The following is a 17,870-nucleotide window of genomic DNA, read 5'->3' as shown; positions in this document are numbered from 1 at the left end:
GTTTGCTGCAATGGAGCATTCTGTAACCAGGCTCTTGAAGAATGGCTAAAAAGGCAAAATAGGGGATTTTCTTGTGAAATGCAGGTTTTAAAATGTCACTGACATGCAGAGATCCCTCTGATTTCTAGGGGCTGCTGAATATGCAGAATTTATGCTCATCATGATTGAGGTTATGAACACGCAGTGCTACCAGCACCAGAACTGTATTTACCAACAGCACCTCCCTGCTGTACCAGCGATGCCATCTTTAACACTCTCATGAGAAGAGAATAATTGGCTCTTTGCCCAAAATCACCACACAATTACTATTAGCACAGCAGTTAATAAATTAGTAATTGCTGAGATGCATTTTTGTTTGGTGTAACACATGCAAACACACATCCCATGGGTGGTGTGGGGACCTCAGGAGTCACCAGGGGCCACTGGGGACCCCTCAAACAGGGCTCACCTCCCCTTTGTCTCCCAGGCCCTCAGGTGGGCACCACCTCCCACTGTCACACTTCCTGAAAGGCCTAAATCACAGGATCACAGAACTGTTAGGGTTGTAAGGGACCTCTGGAGATCATCTAGTGCAGGCCCTGCCAAGGCAGGGTCACAGAATGTCTCCAGAGATTAAGATTTCATGGCCTCCCTGGGGAGCCTTTTCCAGTGCTCTGCCACTCTCAATGTAAAGTTCTTCCTCCTGTTGAGGTGAACTTCTTGTGTTTTAGTTCAATGCCACTGCTCCTGTCACTGGGCACCCCTTAGAGTCTGGCACCAGCCAGGCACTTCAGGCTGGAGGAAGAGACTTAAGGCAAGACTTCATTTCAGTCTTCAACATCCTCATGAGGGGAAGTGGAGAGGCAAGCAGCCATGTCTCCTCTCTGGTGACCAGGGACAGGATCCAAGGGAGTGGCTCGAAGCTGAATCAGGGGATGTTTAGGTTACATATCAGGAAAAGGTTTTTCACCCAGAGGTTGGCTGGAACAGGCTCCCCGGGAGTGGTCACAGCACCAAGCCTAAGAGAGTTCAAGAAGCACTTGGACAACATTTTGAGGCACATGGTGTGACTCTTGGAATGTCATCCTATGCAGGGCCAGGAGTTGGACTTCTTGATCCTGATGGGTGCCTTCAAACTCAGCAAATCCTATGATTCTGAGCACCTGCCTTTGACATATTTATATGCATTAACGAGATTCCCCTCTGTTCTTTCATGACTGAACAGGCCCAGCTCCCACAGTGTCTTCTCATACGGGAGATGCTCCCGACCCCACATCATCTTTGTGGCCTCCGCTGGACCCTCTCCATTAGTTCCTTGTCTTTCTTGCACTGAGGATCCCAGAGGTGGGCACAGTAAGTGAGAGTGAGCACAAGCACACAGAGCCGGACACGAATGCAGTCTGCCGGCGGGAAGGGCAGGGACGGGGACATTCCCCTGCCGCGGTGCCCGCGCTGAGGGGCGGCAGGCGGCGCATGCGCGGCGGAAGGGGCCGGGGGCCACCGCCTCCTCCCTCCGCCTCCCCGCGGGCCGGGCCGGGGCGCGCAGGCGCGGCGGGGCCGGGGCGGGCAGGGGCGGCGGGGCCGAGCGGCGGTGGCGGCCGGGGGGAGCGGCCGGGGGGAGCGGCCGGGGAGGTTCAGCCGCGCTCTCGCTGTCCCTGTCCCTCCGCGCCATGTTGTTGTGAGCCTCGGGCGGGCGGGAGGGGAGGCAGGAAGGAGCGGCGCCCAGCGGGAGCGGCAGGAGGAGGAGGAAGGGGCCGGCGGGCGGGCAAGCGTGTCCCAGCGGCCGCTCCGGGTCCATCGCCGCCAGCCAGCCCGTGAGTACCCCCGGGGGGCCGGCGCCGCGCTGGGAAGGCCGCAGGCGGGCGGAGCGGGCGGGCGGGCCCCCCTTCCTCCAGCCCCCTTTTGTCTGCGGGCTCGGCTGCGCGCCGAGGGAGGGGAGAGGGAGGGGAGGAGGAGGGGGAGGAGGAGGAGGAGGAGGAGGGAGGGGGCCATGTTGTGGCAGGTCACCGGGCGGCGCGGGGCCTGCGCGGCGGCCTCGCCGCCTTTGTGTCCGCCCGGGAGCGGCGCCGAGGTGGGGACAGCGAGCGCCGTGAGGGGCGGTGGCGCCGGGGGTGCGGGCGAGGGAGGGGCGGCATTGTGCGCTCGGAGGGGCTCGGGGGGGACCGACCCCGGCCCGGCGGGGTGTGCGGGGCCGCGGTGGTGCTCGGGGGAGCCTCGAGGGCCCGGGGCAGACGGGGGCGGACGCAGCACCGGGGCTACAATGGGCTCCGGCTCGGGGGGGAGCGGAGACGGGGGCGGCGCTCGGACCCCACGGGCCATTGCGTGGCTGGGATCACACGGGCTTTGTTCGAACGTACGAAAAACTTGTGTTATTTTTTTAGTGCTCTTAAAGATAATAACCGCTTCCTGAGAGAGCAGCGAGAAGGCCGAATGCCTTTGGTAGCTGGTGGCACACAATGAAGCGCTAGGGTTTGATTCTGCTTCAAACCTGCCCGTGCAGACCACAAAAACAAAAAGTTGAGGAAAATGCCTCCTGTCCTGAGTGGATCGTGCGTACAGCGAACAGTTTGGGGTTAATCTCAGTGGCAGTTATTGTGCAAAGATTTTTGGGGTTTGTTTTGGCATTGTTTTCTTCGTGTATTTTCTAAGGTCAGATCCTTGTTTCTTTGAGAGGAAATATTTTGGGACGGTTTATATTCTTCTCGTTTACAGTTTGTAGCAAGATGGCTTAATACCAAAATGTGCAGCGTGTTTGAGGTGTGATAAAGAGGTTCTTATCACCTGATTTCGGGATGCTTTTTTCTGAGCAATTGGATGTGTATGAGCAATGTGAATCAGTAAAACTCTTAATTCGCCTAATATTCCCTATATATGCTGCCTGTTAACAAAATACTTTGAGGTTTATTTTACTTTTTCTTTGTTGCATCTCCACCGAGAGGTCAGGCCTTCATAGTTTCAGTGAGCTGGTGGTGTAGCTCTTCAGGTATGTGGGATATGAATGCATTTGAAATATAATAACTATGCCATGTTACCGTTTTTACACATAAAGCATGGTTTTGTGTTATATTTAGTGACGTCTAGATTTAGAACCAGATGTTAACAACAGTCGCAGTTTTGTTGAGAAGCTGAGGGAAATGTTGCCTGATTTGCTCAACAACTCTGTGTCAACACGAGTATAAATATGCTAGGGAAGTGGGAGAAGGAAACTCACATTAAAAGGGAAATGCTAATTTAGTGGTGGTGTAGTTTGGGTTATATGGGTGGAAATGACACCAAATCACCTGACAGTTTCTGAAGTGTTCAGAGTTGAAAATTTGGAATTTGGCCCAGCAGAATGGTTAGTAGGCAAATGCATGTGAGAAACTGCTTGATAATGCACATTCTGCAGTTTATTATGTGGATGTTGTGCATAGGAAAGTCCATGTTATTTGAATACTCTTTTTTTCTGCATTAATAACAATGGTTTGTTTTTATTTTTTTCCTGGAGTGTCACTCTGTAGTAAAAAATCTTCTGTGTTCGGGATGTTGGCACAGCTCTGAGGCAATTGTAATTGTATCTGCTGTCGTGATTGAGCTAATGGTGCAAGCAGTTGGCTGAAAGAGCTGGGCTCGCCTCCCTTTTTTTGAGAAGATGCCTCTTGTTATGACAGTTTATATTAAATCTCACAGTGGATTGTGGAGTACACTGAAGGCTCTATGTAGCTGTTTTCCTTGGGTGTTCCTCTGCAATGCTCTCGGTGGGCCAGATGTTGTGCATGTTTAGGGCAAGTGTGTTGACAGAACATCAGCTTGCTGAAAATGTGAACTAGATCTGATTTTTGAACAGCACTTTCTAGCTCTTGCCCTTTTAGATATTGCCCCCTCTCCTTCATTTAGTGATATTTGAGTGTACTCTGAATAATCAGTGTGTGTAGAAGCATTCTCCTTGATAATTTCATCTTTTGCTTGGTTTCCAAAATCCCCAAATTATTAGACCAAGTTTTTATACACAGAGGCAAGTAAGCCAGTAGAAGGTTTGAATTCCTGCTTGTATGTCTTCCTGCTTTTTTTTTTTTAATGTGGAATTATATGAAAATCAGCTGTCTGTTGCACTAAGAAGAAACCTAAATTCTCTTGAATGTTAAATTATTTGTTGAGAATCTCCTGTAAAATGAGGATTAATACATTGAATTTTCTTTTTACAAAGTTTGATAGAAACTCTACAGAGGAGACAATATAAGACAGTAGACATGATGTGTAAGTGCTTCTCACTGTGTGTGTCAAAAGTGTAGGCATGTAAGAGAGTTATCTGTCTTCTTTCTCTTCGAGTAATTCAAGTGAAAATGTTTGCCTCATTGAATTGGGATTTCCCCACCCATAACACAACTGTTGTCTTGCTTATTGCACATAAGCCAGTGCCTCTTACAATGAGGAAAGAAATCTTTCCTTTAAAAGCTCCTGTAACAAATAATACCAATTGTGTCGTGTTGCTAATAATGAAGTCGGAGGCACTTTACCATCATATAGTGGAAAAGCATTTCAAATTGCATCAAAACATGTAAAGAATTCAGTTCTAGCTGCTTCAGTGTCATTTCAAACAAGTTATATACAGTTTATACAATGGCTTGCATGCTGAAACTTTACAGCAAGGTTTAGTTTCGATCTCGCTCAGAGTACCTGCTGTGGCTTTTAGAATAGTAGGCAAGAGCTGATATGTGAAATGTTTAGCTTATAAATAAAGACTACTTTTCTCCAAAGATTATATTTCATTATTGCTGAACAGATACTTTTTCTAAACATGGTTATTTAAGAGCAGTTGTGGGTATGTAGAAGAAATACATCTGAGGAGGTTATGACAACCATCTTAGGAGTTAAGAGGAAAATGCCTAACTCCATAGCAAAAGCATCTCAGTAATGAGCCACACTAGATTTTTTTTGCCAGTTCTCTGTATATGCATCTCTTTGCACTAAACTTGAGCGGTGATATGATCTGCTGTCCTCTGCAGGCTCTGCTAAAAACACATCTGCAGCCTTTCTAGGCAGGTTTATTTTTTGACACCAAATATTTGTGTACCTTGGACTAAATAGTCTGGTTTACATTTTGTAATTGTGATTATTTTTAATTTAATTTTTCATACAACTCCAGGATAGGTTGCCTCTTGCTTCACAGAGGTGTTGGCAAAAGTCTCAGTTACAGGTAATAGATCTGGTTGTCTGTCTTTCCGTATAATGCTTTCAGTATTAAATCCTGGTGGAAGTAAGTGGAGTCATGTCAGATGTATGTGTTCATAACTTTGCTCTTAGATTTCATCCATGTTTTTTTAGGAAGAATTTTGGGTGATGGATTGAACTAGTCATCTAGTCATTTTGCATGGCTGATAGGAAGTTTTATGTAGAATTAGGTCATAAATCTCTTCAAAGAGGAAGTGAGTTTTTAAAAGCTGCATTAATTCTGTAACTCTTCACATGTGTGTATTGATTAAATACAAAGCTAGACTTGCTGGAAATGACTTTGTGTAGTTGATCTAAACATGAGAAGTCTAGCTTGACTCCTATATTTCAAGTATCTTCTGCTTGTCTCCTCTATGATATATATTGCTTAAATTGTAGTTCTGGCATGGCACAATGATGAGTTAATCACATAGTCTGAAGAAGTTGCAGAACTTCTGTTACTACAGTATTTTGACAATAAGCAAATACCTACTGTAACAGTACTGATAAGACAAAGTAGGTTCATATCTTGCATTACTCACAAAACCAAGATTGCTCAAGACTAAAAAAAATACTACCATATAACTGTCTATATATTATATTTTTCCTTAAAGATGTGACATTTGGTAGTCTGTAAGATTCCATGAATAAGGTAGAACTGTGTAGAGGGATTAAAGGACTGGTTTATTTTGTCTATATTTGGGATCTAAGTGTTGTAGTCTGATTGAATATCTATCCACATATGTTAGATTTTAATTGGACTTGCCATTTTCCTCTAGCATGAAAAAATAAGACATTTCTAAGAGTTGAATTTTTTTTTCTCCCTTAAGTACTTATCTGAGGTTGTAGGTGGTATTTTGTGCTTTATTTATGTCCATTCAGATACCAAGAGGCTGAGAATACATCAGTTCTGGTAGATTAGGAATGTGGAGATCATTAAGTGTGGGTGTTCAGGCAGGGACAGGTGCTTTTTCCTGACAAGGTTTTGTCAATACCAGAGTGTTTTGCTGCTGTCATTTATAATTGTTTTAAGACAAGTCTTAAATGTTTCACAAGTGAGCTGTTGAATTTAATTTTAATCTGAGTCTGAAATCTTTGTTTTGTGAAGACCCCCACATGTACTGTTGTGTGGGTTAGAGACCTTTAATGTCAATTACTGTGTTAGAATGTTGTGTGGCTTAACACATTTGAAAGAGCAATTGAGACTGTGCTGTAAGAGTGAGATGTAGTTCCCATAGAAAAGTTAGTTTTCTGTGCTACTTTGATACATAGTCTCCTAATTATAGAATCAGACATAGCAGTATAACAGAATTAGTGGTTTTACACATTATGAGTAATAATGTAAAAGAAACTGCTGCCTTTGTGATTGAAAACTGTATTTTGATTTTTTTAGCAAGGAAATACGTGGGCTAGCATTTATAATGTATGGAGCTGTACCATTTTAATATACTATTTTGTAAAAACCTCTGTGGTGCTTTTTTTTTTTCCTTGTAGAGTCGTAGTTTGGCAGTGGCATTTAAGATTTAAAGTTTAAATCAGTAAACATATTTCCCAATAAGTATTGTTCTTGTATTGCTTGGACTTCTTTTGTTTTTTTCCAGTCATAATTTATTAGAGCTATATATTTAAAGATATGTAGGAGGGCCTTTTTTGTTATTAAAAGTTTTTCTTTTTAGCTTCCTATGTGGAATGAGCATTTTTTGTGTCCTGCTAGGCATGGATGAAGTGTCCTGGCTGGAGATGAGGGGAATGATGCATTGGTGTGGAAGCCAGTGGGGCTGGAGTAGGGGTTGCCCCACCTGAAGCAGTAGCTGCAGCAACAGCAGGGCCCAGTTCAGGTGGAAACACTCCTTACACCATCCCTGTAACTCAGGTGTCAGCTGCTTCCAGTGCCCAGGTACCCCTCAGTGAAGGTTCCCCATGCCACAGTTGGAATTTCTTCCAGCAGCAGGCTGGAGGCAGCTGTGCCTGGCAAACCCTGCTGGCCCACAGGAGATGGGGTTCATGTAAGTCATCCAGGAGGTCGTAGATTTGTTTTTCATTGAAACAGTTGCTGTGTTTTGTGTCAAATCCACATCTTTAAGAACAATATGTGTGAATTAAGCTGATTTTTCAATACTGTAATAATACAACCTAAAACTTACCATTCATTTTGTTAAAGCAGTTATACATTTAACTGCATAAAAATAATTTTAAAATGTTCAGTTGGAACCATTTTTTAACTTGCATAGGCATATCATATTTCTCTGAGTGCCCGTTTTTTATCAGAACATGATAAAATAATTAGTTTTGAATTTATGCAAAGCAATTGGTTCAGTTTGAAAAGGCATTCTCTCCTGGTAGGCTTTATGAGAAGTAATATGCATTTAGTATTGAGTCTTAGTTGTTACACTTAGAGATAAGAATGTTTTTTTCAGGTGAAGTAGAAATAGAATTATGTAGAAATAAGAATTAAGTACATTAAATAAAATGTAACTCTCCTTTTGCATATGGTAACCAAGAAGAAAAACAAAATCCAGTTTTAAGTCTTTTGCCCTCAAATGTTTGACACAGCTTCCCAAGTTTCTTTTAAAAACTTTTGTTTGGATTTAAAGGTAGGAATTGCTTCCTCCCCCAGGATTCTGGTAGCATGGTGCAGTTTAGGTCCACAAGGAACTTCTTACACCTTCCCAAGTACCTAGGGACTGTACATAAAAAATGTAGTAAGTACTGGAGCAAATGTAAATAAGCAAAATTTGCTGACCTCACAAGCAGGAATGCCTGTTGAGTCTTCATCTTCTTCTTCATCTGTTCTTTCTCATTCTTTGATTCTTTTGGTGTTTTGTTTCTGGCTTTCCCTTTTACTGCTTTCTTCCTCTTATATTGACCTACATAGCAAAATAGAAAACCTTTTACCTGATGTCCTGTTCATGCTGTATGCCATTCTTTATTACTTGTGCAGAAGCCATAAAGCTGTTTTGTAAATCTAAAATTTGACAATATTTTATTTGTCCATTTGGATACACTTAGTGAGAATGAAAAGGATGAGTTTTTCCTCACTAGTGGAAGTTGCACAAGTAATGGTTCTGATTTTCACTAGCATTTCTCAAGGCTGATAGGTTGTGTAGGTAAAATTATTCCCAGATAAGTAAGTGCTGAATAACAGTTGCATCTCCCTTCTGCCATCTGCTTTCCATCCCTGGTGATCAGTCATGCCTTTTTCAGAAGCTTTCTTTAGTTCAGTTAGGTCCATCCAAATACTTCTGGATGCCTCTTGCAGGTGACTGCCATGAACCTCCTATGTGTTTTCTGGTAACTTGAATGGGGGATGCAGAGGAGCTAGTCTTAATTTTTGAAGTGCTTCACTGGTTCTGTGTGTTATGAAGATTTGGTGAAGGGGAAGCTGCTCTTTGCTGTGCATTATCCATGTGGGAATAGTAGTTTTCACCTTACTGTCATCATCATCTTACTGTTGTGCCATTTTTTGCCTCATTTGCTCTCCTTCTTCAGTAGCAATATAAACCAGCAGAAATCAAGGACAGATTAGGGGACTTCTCCATTTCAATTTTTTGAATTCTGTATACCAGTGTTCTTTGGGATTTAGTTAAGATGAAGGTTACTGTTTTGTTCGAGGTGTTTCTGGTTTTTCTGGATTTGTTTTTTTTTTTTTTTTTTGTGGGGGTTGTTTGTTTGTTGTTTTTGTTGTTGTTTTGGGGGGTTTTGTTTTTGAAAACTATGGAGTTAGATGTACCAAAGAAATGGGTTTTCTAAAATCTGTATTTATGCAAACAGTGGAAGGAGTTTAGCTAGGATTATGTTCTGTGTCTACTACACAGACTGTGTAGGTTAAAATACTAAAAATAGAAATTTTTGTGCATTTAAAGAAAAAATGGAAAGAAAACTAATAGAAGCAAATATAGTAGATAAATATCTTGTAATGTCTGATGTTCAAAGAATCACTGGGTAGTTTGGGTTGGAAGGGACATTAAAGATCATCCAGTTCCAACCCCCCCACCCTGCCATGGGCAGGAACACATTCCCCTAGATCAGGTTGCTCAAAGGCCCATCCAGCCTGGCCTTGAACACTTCCAAGGATAGGGAAGCTTCCCTGGGTGCTGATGCCAGCAGTGCCTCACCATCCTCATGGTAAACAATTTCTTCCAAATACCTGCTGTAAACCTGCCCTCTGCCAGTTTAAAGCCATTTACCCTTGCCCTATCCCTCCATGCCTTGGTCCAGCTTTCCTGTAACCCCTCTGGGTACTGAGGTACACTAAGGTCTCCTCAGAGCCTTCTCTCCTCCAGGCTGACCAACCCCAGCTCTCCACCAAAACTCCAAGAACTTCTCCCCGGCATTGTGCTCCATGCAGTTTTTCAGGGATGTGTTGCAGGGTGGTAGAAGTGCTGCAGCCTTCTTTGAAGTGTCTCCTTGAGAAGCTGCTCAGAGTAAGGCCACAGGAGCAGCCATTTCAAGCCTTGCACACACATAGGCCCGGGTAGCTCAGCAGAGGGACAGGAAGGATCCTTGTGTGATGTACTCCAGCCAGGGTTTATTGCATCTGCAGCGCCACAGGGAGCAGGGACAAAGCCAGCAAGGTTAAGTGGGGGGACACAGGGGCAGTGCAAAGGGCAGTGGCTTACGGGGGAGACTGGGCTGGCCACCAGGGCTACCACAACCAGTGAGGAAACCAGGAAAAGAGAAACCAGGGGAAGTTTGGGGAAAGGAACTGGGATGGATCAGTGTTAAGCAGGAGTCCATGGGGGAGTCCTTTCCGTCTGCCCAGGTAGGAAAACTCTATGGTAAGTCTCTCCTAGGCAATGCTCTGGGGATTTCCCTGAGGGGGAGGGATTCAGAGGATTCTACAGGAATAGTCTTCTGTCAAGTAAGTCCCATGAGCCTGAGGCCTTAATTGGGAATTTGAAGTTAGTAGAGAATGTGGAAAAACCTTATATCCACTTTGATACTAGAAGATACCTGATACTTTCTGAATGACACGGTGATACTTAGAAGTGAGTTGAAAGAGTTGTTGCAAGCAATTAGACAAACAGGCCAACTTGGTTGGAATCACTAATGGATTGTGAAGAGTCTTCAAATTAGTTAAAATGCCAAAGAATCTCTGTAGGAAAATAGGAAGTTGATAAATATACTTCATTAACTGCAAGAAATGAATTCCTGGGAAGACTACTGGAACATTATGTTGGTCTTCTGAAAGCCATCTGAAATAACTTCAGAACTGAACATAAGGCAGCCAACGTCTTTAGTAAAGATAATTACTTGTCTACTAGGACATTTAATTTTTACTGTGGTTAAAGACTGAGGAGTTACTTGTCAGTGTCCCTGATAAGGAGTTATTGAGGGATGAACTGTGGGAATTATCACTGAAGTGTCAATAGTTGGAAGGCAGTTCATGCCATTAATAAGATGCTTTAACTTTTGGTCAGCTCTGAAGTGATCAAGTAGTTGGATTAGATGATTCCTTCCAGCTGAAATACTCTAAGTCAATTCACAGTAGCATTGTAGGCATTTGATTGCTCAGAGAAAGATCAAATGGGTTCTCCTGGAGATCCATGGTGGTATTGAGGCTTAGTGTACCTGAATTTGGAAATTACCAAGACTAATGAAAGAACTCCAGGTGGCACAAACATTTAAAAGAAGAGGAGGAAACTCAAACACACCACAAGTGGATTCAACACTTGGTTGAAATGGAAAATTCTTTTGCCAAGTGTCCACTTGACACATTGGTGTCCAGATTAACCAACCACTGGCTCAGAACTAACATCATTGTCTTACAGAACATTTCAGCATAAGAGGCACAGAAACATGCCAGTTGTTATTATTCTCAGTCTGATGTGTTTATCTATATCTGCTTCAGCTGCACAATAAAAATTGAAGCGGTAGACAACAGTTACTGGTGGCTGACACTTCAGAGACTTGAACTATTTTGCAGGCAGAGGGGAAGTCTGTAAACAATAATTTGCAGCACAGAAGAGAGCAGAGGCTGGAGGAGCATGCTTTGCATGAGAGGTAATAGCCAAAAACCTTTGGACACTCAGTTGAATAGTCGTGCATGCAGAACTCCTCAGTACAAGATGTCAAAGCCAGCACTGTTAATTTGAGTTGGGACACCACCATTGACATCTTCCATATTAAAACAGTAGTGACGATCCAGTCACTGACAAGTTTAAGTATAAACTCCTTAACCTAGAGATAATCATCCCTGATTGTCATTAATCTTTCTTTAAAATATTGAATAGTGAAAAGAGTTATAAAGGATAACAAGCTGAGTAGGAAAGATATTTCACTTGAGTCTTTGACATTTTTTTCTTTCCCTCAACATCAAAAAAGCATTTCAGTCTCTGGTAGCAGAGCATTTGAGGAAGACTGCTGTGTGCTGTGGCATCATCCTTTTGTTCACATCCCCATGGGGCTGCAAATAGGTTAGTGATTTGTTTGTCATAAATTCACATCATTTCAGGAATGAAGAATTGTCTAGGATAGAAAGGTTTAGTGATTATCAATCAGTATGTAATATTTGGATTTACAGACAAGAAGTTTTTTGTAAAGTCAGGATGTATTTTCTAGGATGTCAGACTACTTGCAGATGTTCTTCCACATGCTGAAGCAAGCAGCTACAGCAGTGTGATACTGCTCAGGCTACTTGTCCTGTCTTCCTATTCAACTCCATCTACTTCCCTCCCTCATGGCAAAGGTAGTTAAACACTTCATTAGTTTAATCTGAATACTTTAGGTTGTGAATTTTAACATAACCTGGGTGTTTTTGTGTCTTGCTTTTGAAGAAGCGAGAGGTGATAGGCAAGACTGACAGAGAAAAGCTTTGGCTGTTGCAGCCTTTTCCAAAAGTCTAAAGGGTAGTGGTGCTATAAACAAAAGAACATAAATTGTGTCTTTGCCCAAAGTTTCAATTGAGCTGCAGTTGCTGCAACTCATTTGTGTTAGAATTGACAAACATCTCAAAGTTTTGTGAGTAGCTGCTGTAACAAAGAAAAACTCTTCCTTGGAGGGGAAGAGGAGAGAACAAAGGAAAGAGTCTTACTTAGTTCAAGAGCTTTTTGGTAATTCTGTGGTCTGGAAGAGAAGCTGTATGTTTCAGTATTTGTAAGTATCCATCCTGACTTCTGTGGGGGTCTATTAGAACTAATATAGCCATGAGAAAATGTGTAGATGCTATTAAACCAGCAAAATGTGCAGGTACTTAACAGGATGAAACAGACAATTCCTACCAAGAATTCTGCCTTGGTTTTTTAATAAGATTATTTTGTTTGTTTTTCAAATAAGGTAGACTAATATGTTTGTGCAATAGAAATTGGGAAAGCATTTTCCCATATGAGACCTCACAGTCATGTAGCCATTCCTTGAAACAATGAACATAATTTCTTCATTCAAATTGAAAACTACATAATCTGTTTCCTGACCTTACAGTGGGAATTGCATTTCCTCAATCATTAGTTCTTCCTTTTATAAATTTTACTTAAAACTGTCCCTAGAAATCTAAATATGCTTGCAGTCCATTTTTTTTTATTTCCAATCTTTTTTTGCAACTTTTACTTGAGCTTAAAAGTGAAGTGTAGTTGTGAAATATAACAATTTTAAAGTGATTTCAAACATATTTTCATCAACAGATTTTTAAGACTTTTTCAAGTGTTAATCACCTATACAACACACAAATACTTTGTTAGTTTTTCATTGTAATAGCTCAAGTTTAATCTTAGCTGATTGCTGGGGTGGTTCTCCCTGTAAACATAACATCTCTCTGAAGCTGTTTGGAAGATCATTTATTTCTGTTTCTGCAAGCAACAAGTTCTCTAAAAACTTTTTTAAAGTATTATCTTTGCGTGCTTGGGTTTGCTTTGGTTTAATTTTGAATTTGCCATTGTCATCAATTAGTTCCAGTAGCATTTAGCTCCACCAAACTAGAAACTCAGATTATGGTTGTTGAATGTATGATTTAAGCAGCTTCTCAAACTTGCAAATAACTAAAACTTTCCAAGCCTCACAAACTAGGAGAAGAAATCTTAGACTGGCAGGATTTTCCATTGTGCCTAGAGGAGAGCTGAGGGGGGAGGGACTTTGATTCCTGTTTTGGAAAATCTGTTCCCTGTTAAAAAACCTTGTTCAATAAATTCTTGGAGAGATTTTTCTGTCATAGTAGTGTTGTATGAGATGGGGCAAATACTGTGAGGTTTTTGAGTGAATTGTAAGGTTGGAGGGTTTTTTTCTGTTAAAATATTAAATGTCTTGCAACTTGATTAGTGAGCTATCACCTTATTGCCTGCTTGCTTGTGACTGTCAGTTTGGATAGCAGACATGGCTGGAAAGAGGAAATATGTCTGTCTTTCCCCTCTCTTTGATTTGAAGTAGCTGAAGAAGGAGTATTTTGTGATGTATTGCACGTGGTTTCATGTACTTGGACTGAAAGAAAAGCACTGAGAAATTTTTGGTGATATGCTTTAAAGCACTTCCCTAGATAGAGAAAGGAAAATTACAGTGCTGAATTTTGCAGATACTTGGGTTGTATTTTTAGTATTTTCCAGCATGTAGTGCATGGAATAGGCAGCTTAATGTGAACTGTCATCAGGGCAAGGAAAAGGAGAGTTATTGCAGTCACCTGACTGTGCAAGCAAGTTTGTTCCGTGTGACTTCTGTTCTTTAGAGACTTTTTCTTAATCACTCCTTCCAGTCACATTTGCTGGTTCTGTGCGTCTGGACAGTTTCTGACCTTTTCAGCAGCATTTCAAACTGCAGGTGATGGTTTCTGCCAGTGAGTAACTTGACTACTTCCCCTCCACTGCAGATTGTCCCATGTGGTGTCAGGTGGTGAGCTGCTACCTCCTGCACGTGGACTTTGTGTCAGTTGTGTCTTTATTAAATATCTTCACCAGTGTCCTTGTGCTGTCCAGCATACTCCTTTATAGTTCCACCTGCCTTGATGTCTCCAAATAGCTGGCAAGCATTGTCAAACGTCTTCATGTGAATGACTGCTTCATCTCACTTCACCTATTTGGTTTCTTGTTGTATCAGTCTTTGTAATATGTCTTACACTTACAGTTCTTTGAAGCAGAGTCCTTCATACTTTAGTGCTTATTCAGTAATTAGCAGAGGGAGAGCCTGGTTTGATATTACAGCAAACAAATGACATGTGGTCAACTGTGCATTATCTTATTTACATATAGATAAACTTTGGTGTGGGTTGTGCAGCAGTGGCTCTGCACAGAGTCCATTCAGGTCTGTGAGGAGTTACTGGCAGCAGCATGAACCTGAACTGTAGTGCTGCTTCCAGAGGGGTGTGGGCTGGGAGCGGCCTTGGAGCACTGCAGGGGAACCAGAGACCTGAGCTGGTGGCGTGTGGAGCCAGCTGGAATTCTTTGGCATTCATTCCCATGTGCTCCAGGTTCTAGGTGAGATTGTGAGTGAGGCCTTGTTCTAAAAATTGTTACTGTGTAGTTGTGGAATTTTGTCCTAAAGTTAAAACTTGTTTTAGGCATTCTAGGAGAGTTTTGCATGACATCCAGGTGGTGGGAACCAGAAAACCTGGCTAAAAAGGCTTGCATATAGGATTTTAAGCCTTTTGCATTTCCAGCAAATTTCTTGATAAGTTCTTATTAATTTCCTTGCATTATTCATGGTGTCAAGAAAATAGAAATGTGGCTTAGTGTTAGTTCTTTTGCTTAATCTAAGTTCTTATCTGTGGGTTTAGAATGCTGTTTACCTTTTTTAAATGTGATTTAAAATTGGTGGTTTTAAAAATATGACGCTGCTGTATCGCACAGAGGAGCTGCATTTAGCTTTCTGAACTACCTTGACTTGGTACCATGACATTGAACTCAGGGTGAAGAAGGCCCTTGTGTGTCTTTGTGAAGAGTTATGTGAAAGCTTTTTTCTCTTCAGTGTAAAGACGAAGAGAAAAGCAAAGTGGATAAATAGTGAAGGGAAGCCTGTAGTTGGGTGGATGATATCAGAGAATGCTGTATTTTGTCTGAAGATGAATAATCTGGAATTTAGACATCTAATCAGAGATTTTGCTCATAAAATCACTGTCTGATTTTTTTTAGATGATAATTCAAATGTGGGTTGTTTCTGTTCACAATTTCTGCTTTTGCCTGCCCTACATATTTTGTCTGTTCATGTACCAATAGCGGCATTTACATGTAACTGCTCTTAATTTTTTGGCTTCTTAAATGAAAAACTTGAAGTATTTGGATTTAAATCCATTGAAGCACAGATGTATCAATAGCAGTCTTTGAAGCCTGATTTATTTTTTTAATTTTGTTTACTGTCATTAAAGGTATAAAGTCTTTGATGTTATTTTAGACTGTCTTTTAATTTCTTTGGAGGACTATGCTAGCCAGCACTTAATGAGATATTAATGTCCAAAGCTAGGCTGCAACTCTTAGTGAATTAGAAGTGATGCTTACTGAGGTAAAAGTAGTCTCTAGTTGTGTTTTTTTTAGAGTTGGCTGGGTTTTCCAGCTTTTAGGCAATTTTAGAAATCTACGGGTAGTTTAAATGCATGTTGCCCAAAGAGAACATCCTTAGAAAACAGCTGAAATCATTGATAACAGCAATTTCTTTAAATGTCCGTTCACCTGCTGTGGGCAGATAAGGAGAAGACACATATACTTCCCTGTAGCAAGGGAGGAACTAAAAAATACACTAAAAATGGTTAGTTTTACTGTTCCCTGGCTCTCCTTGAAGTTATGCAGAGTTTAAAAGCACAGAAAAGTTCAAGGTGGATTTTGAAGCAGACTGACACTTGAAACCTTGGAGTTTTTCACTGTTGTTTTATGCTGGGGATACAGAGAAGTTGTGTGTCATGTCAGCACCTTTCTTTGCAAAAGCTAGTTATTTGTAGTGGAATGAGTAGTCTGAAAATTCCAGGATTTTTGTTCGTTTGGGGTTTTTTTTGAGCTATCAGCTGTTCAATTAATTGCATAAGAACTAAGTAGTTTCATCTTTGGTTGTAGCACCCACTTGGAGAAGATCAGACTGTGTTGGTATTACCTAGTTTCTTCTTGCCTGCTCAAGAGGGGAAAAAAGAAAGCAAAACTGAAAGGCCACCATTTAGTTCAAATGGTACTGGGTCGTGAGGGAGAATTCATAATGCTGGAAACTTCTGAGCAGAATTACTGGGAGAATTTCAGTTTTTCCATGTAATGTTACTGAAAACAAAATCCTTGAGAAATTAATATTCTGTGTGGCAAATGAGTCTTCCATATTCTGGAGGAAACAAAATGAAAGTAAATGCTCTGAAGAAGAGGATTGTCACTTGTCAGTTGTTGGAGGTGGGAGGAATGTTTGTGATACCAGCTCTACAATAACACAAAATAAAACTGTTTCCTGCAAATTGTGTTAGAGTCACCTCTGGGATTTCCTCAGCCCCACTTTTAATAGGTGTGGTGTCCATGTGTATGTACATACAAATGAAATCAATTTTCTTCATATAAATGATACTATGTATAAATGAGTTCTATTCCATAGGATTCCTTAGAGTCACATTAAGATAGTGTTAAAACCCCGTAATTTGTCAAACCGAAATTTAAAGTCTGGGGGTTTTTTTTAACTTTTCAGACATTTGTGTATGGGAGATGTTCTGTTTCAGATTCTTTGGTAATAAACAGAAAAGTGAAGATAGTTGAGATTTCTAAAGAAAACACATCAGCAAAAAGAATATTGATTAAAATGTAGAAAATTAATTTATGGAAGTTTTACTAGATTCGAGGCCTGTGGATTCCAGAGTTCCAATTCTTGTTAACAGATTTAAGACAAGCTTGTTGACTCTATCAGAATGAAAGCTATGTTTCATTAATCATTACAAAATACAGCAAGATAAATTGTCCCTAGTTCCTGCTTGTGTGTAGATATCTTTTAGAGCTTATACAGAGTTTTCATCTTCAGAAAAGGCAAAGTTTTAAGCCTTTTTTTAATAGTATATTGCCTAGAAAGCATTCAAGGGTTTTTTTAAAGTTTTTTTACTAAATAAAGTTTTTGAATGAGAGCAAATGATGAAGTAATGAAAGCTGATGTCTCAGAACAGCAGCACATCAAATTAATGTCACGCTTCTGTATAGAAGTGGATTGTTATTACTCACTGACGGAGCCGTTCTGTGTAGAACAGGATAATAATGGTTAGAAATTTGACTCTTAAATTCCTCTAAACTTCTGTTACACCACTTGTAGCACTTGCTACTGCTACCAGAAAGGGGATGCTGACTAACCAGCTTAACAAGAAGTAGATATTTATAATTAGGAAAAAAAGAGTTTAGTCATATGCATATAAGTAATCATCACCAATTAAATTAAGCATGTTTAGACAGAAACTGCAACTCCTATTTCATTTCACAGCTTTATTTTCATATTTCTGAATATATTTAGTGTCTTCCTTTTTTGTTTCTGGTATGCTTATGAAGGATCATTGGAGTGAGAGTTGCAGAATTATGTGTGCAGCAAAGGAGGGTGAAGAGTCTCACCAAACTACATGGAATTTGTACCTAAACTATTTCATATTGATAATTAAACCTGTGTGAAAAAAAATTTCTTGTGTGAAAAATAGTTCTTCAGTTTGATTTCTGAGCAGTAAGGGACCAGTCAGCCCCTTCTGAAGAATTACTTTTTCTTGTAGCTCATTTAAATAATCTAAAAGGTGTATGGGAAATATTATTTTAATCACTTGTTCTAATTAAATTTTTTAAAATAATTTCCTGTTT

At 40.9% G+C, this 17,870-nt stretch overlaps 1 protein-coding gene across 9 annotated transcripts in view; it reads left to right on the top strand.

Moving 5' to 3' along the window:
- Positions 1-1,709: 1,709 nt before the first annotated feature.
- Positions 1,710-17,870, top strand: part of PUM2 (pumilio RNA binding family member 2) — a 68,889-nt gene continuing 52,728 nt past the window's right edge. For 8 of the 9 annotated variants that reach the window (XM_063150898.1, XM_063150895.1, XM_063150894.1 and 5 more), the window contains exon 1: positions 1,710-1,793. The gene's annotated coding sequence lies outside the window, so the exon portion shown is untranslated. Of the gene's footprint in view, positions 1,794-2,943; positions 2,963-17,870 lie in introns of those variants that run through there. The other variant, XM_063150890.1, reaches the window with a different exon arrangement.

Source organism: Melospiza melodia, chromosome 3 (genome assembly GCF_035770615.1).
Source record: "Melospiza melodia melodia isolate bMelMel2 chromosome 3, bMelMel2.pri, whole genome shotgun sequence".
Taxonomy (NCBI): domain Eukaryota; kingdom Metazoa; phylum Chordata; class Aves; order Passeriformes; family Passerellidae; genus Melospiza; species Melospiza melodia.
This window is presented reverse-complemented; position numbering and strand designations above follow the sequence as displayed.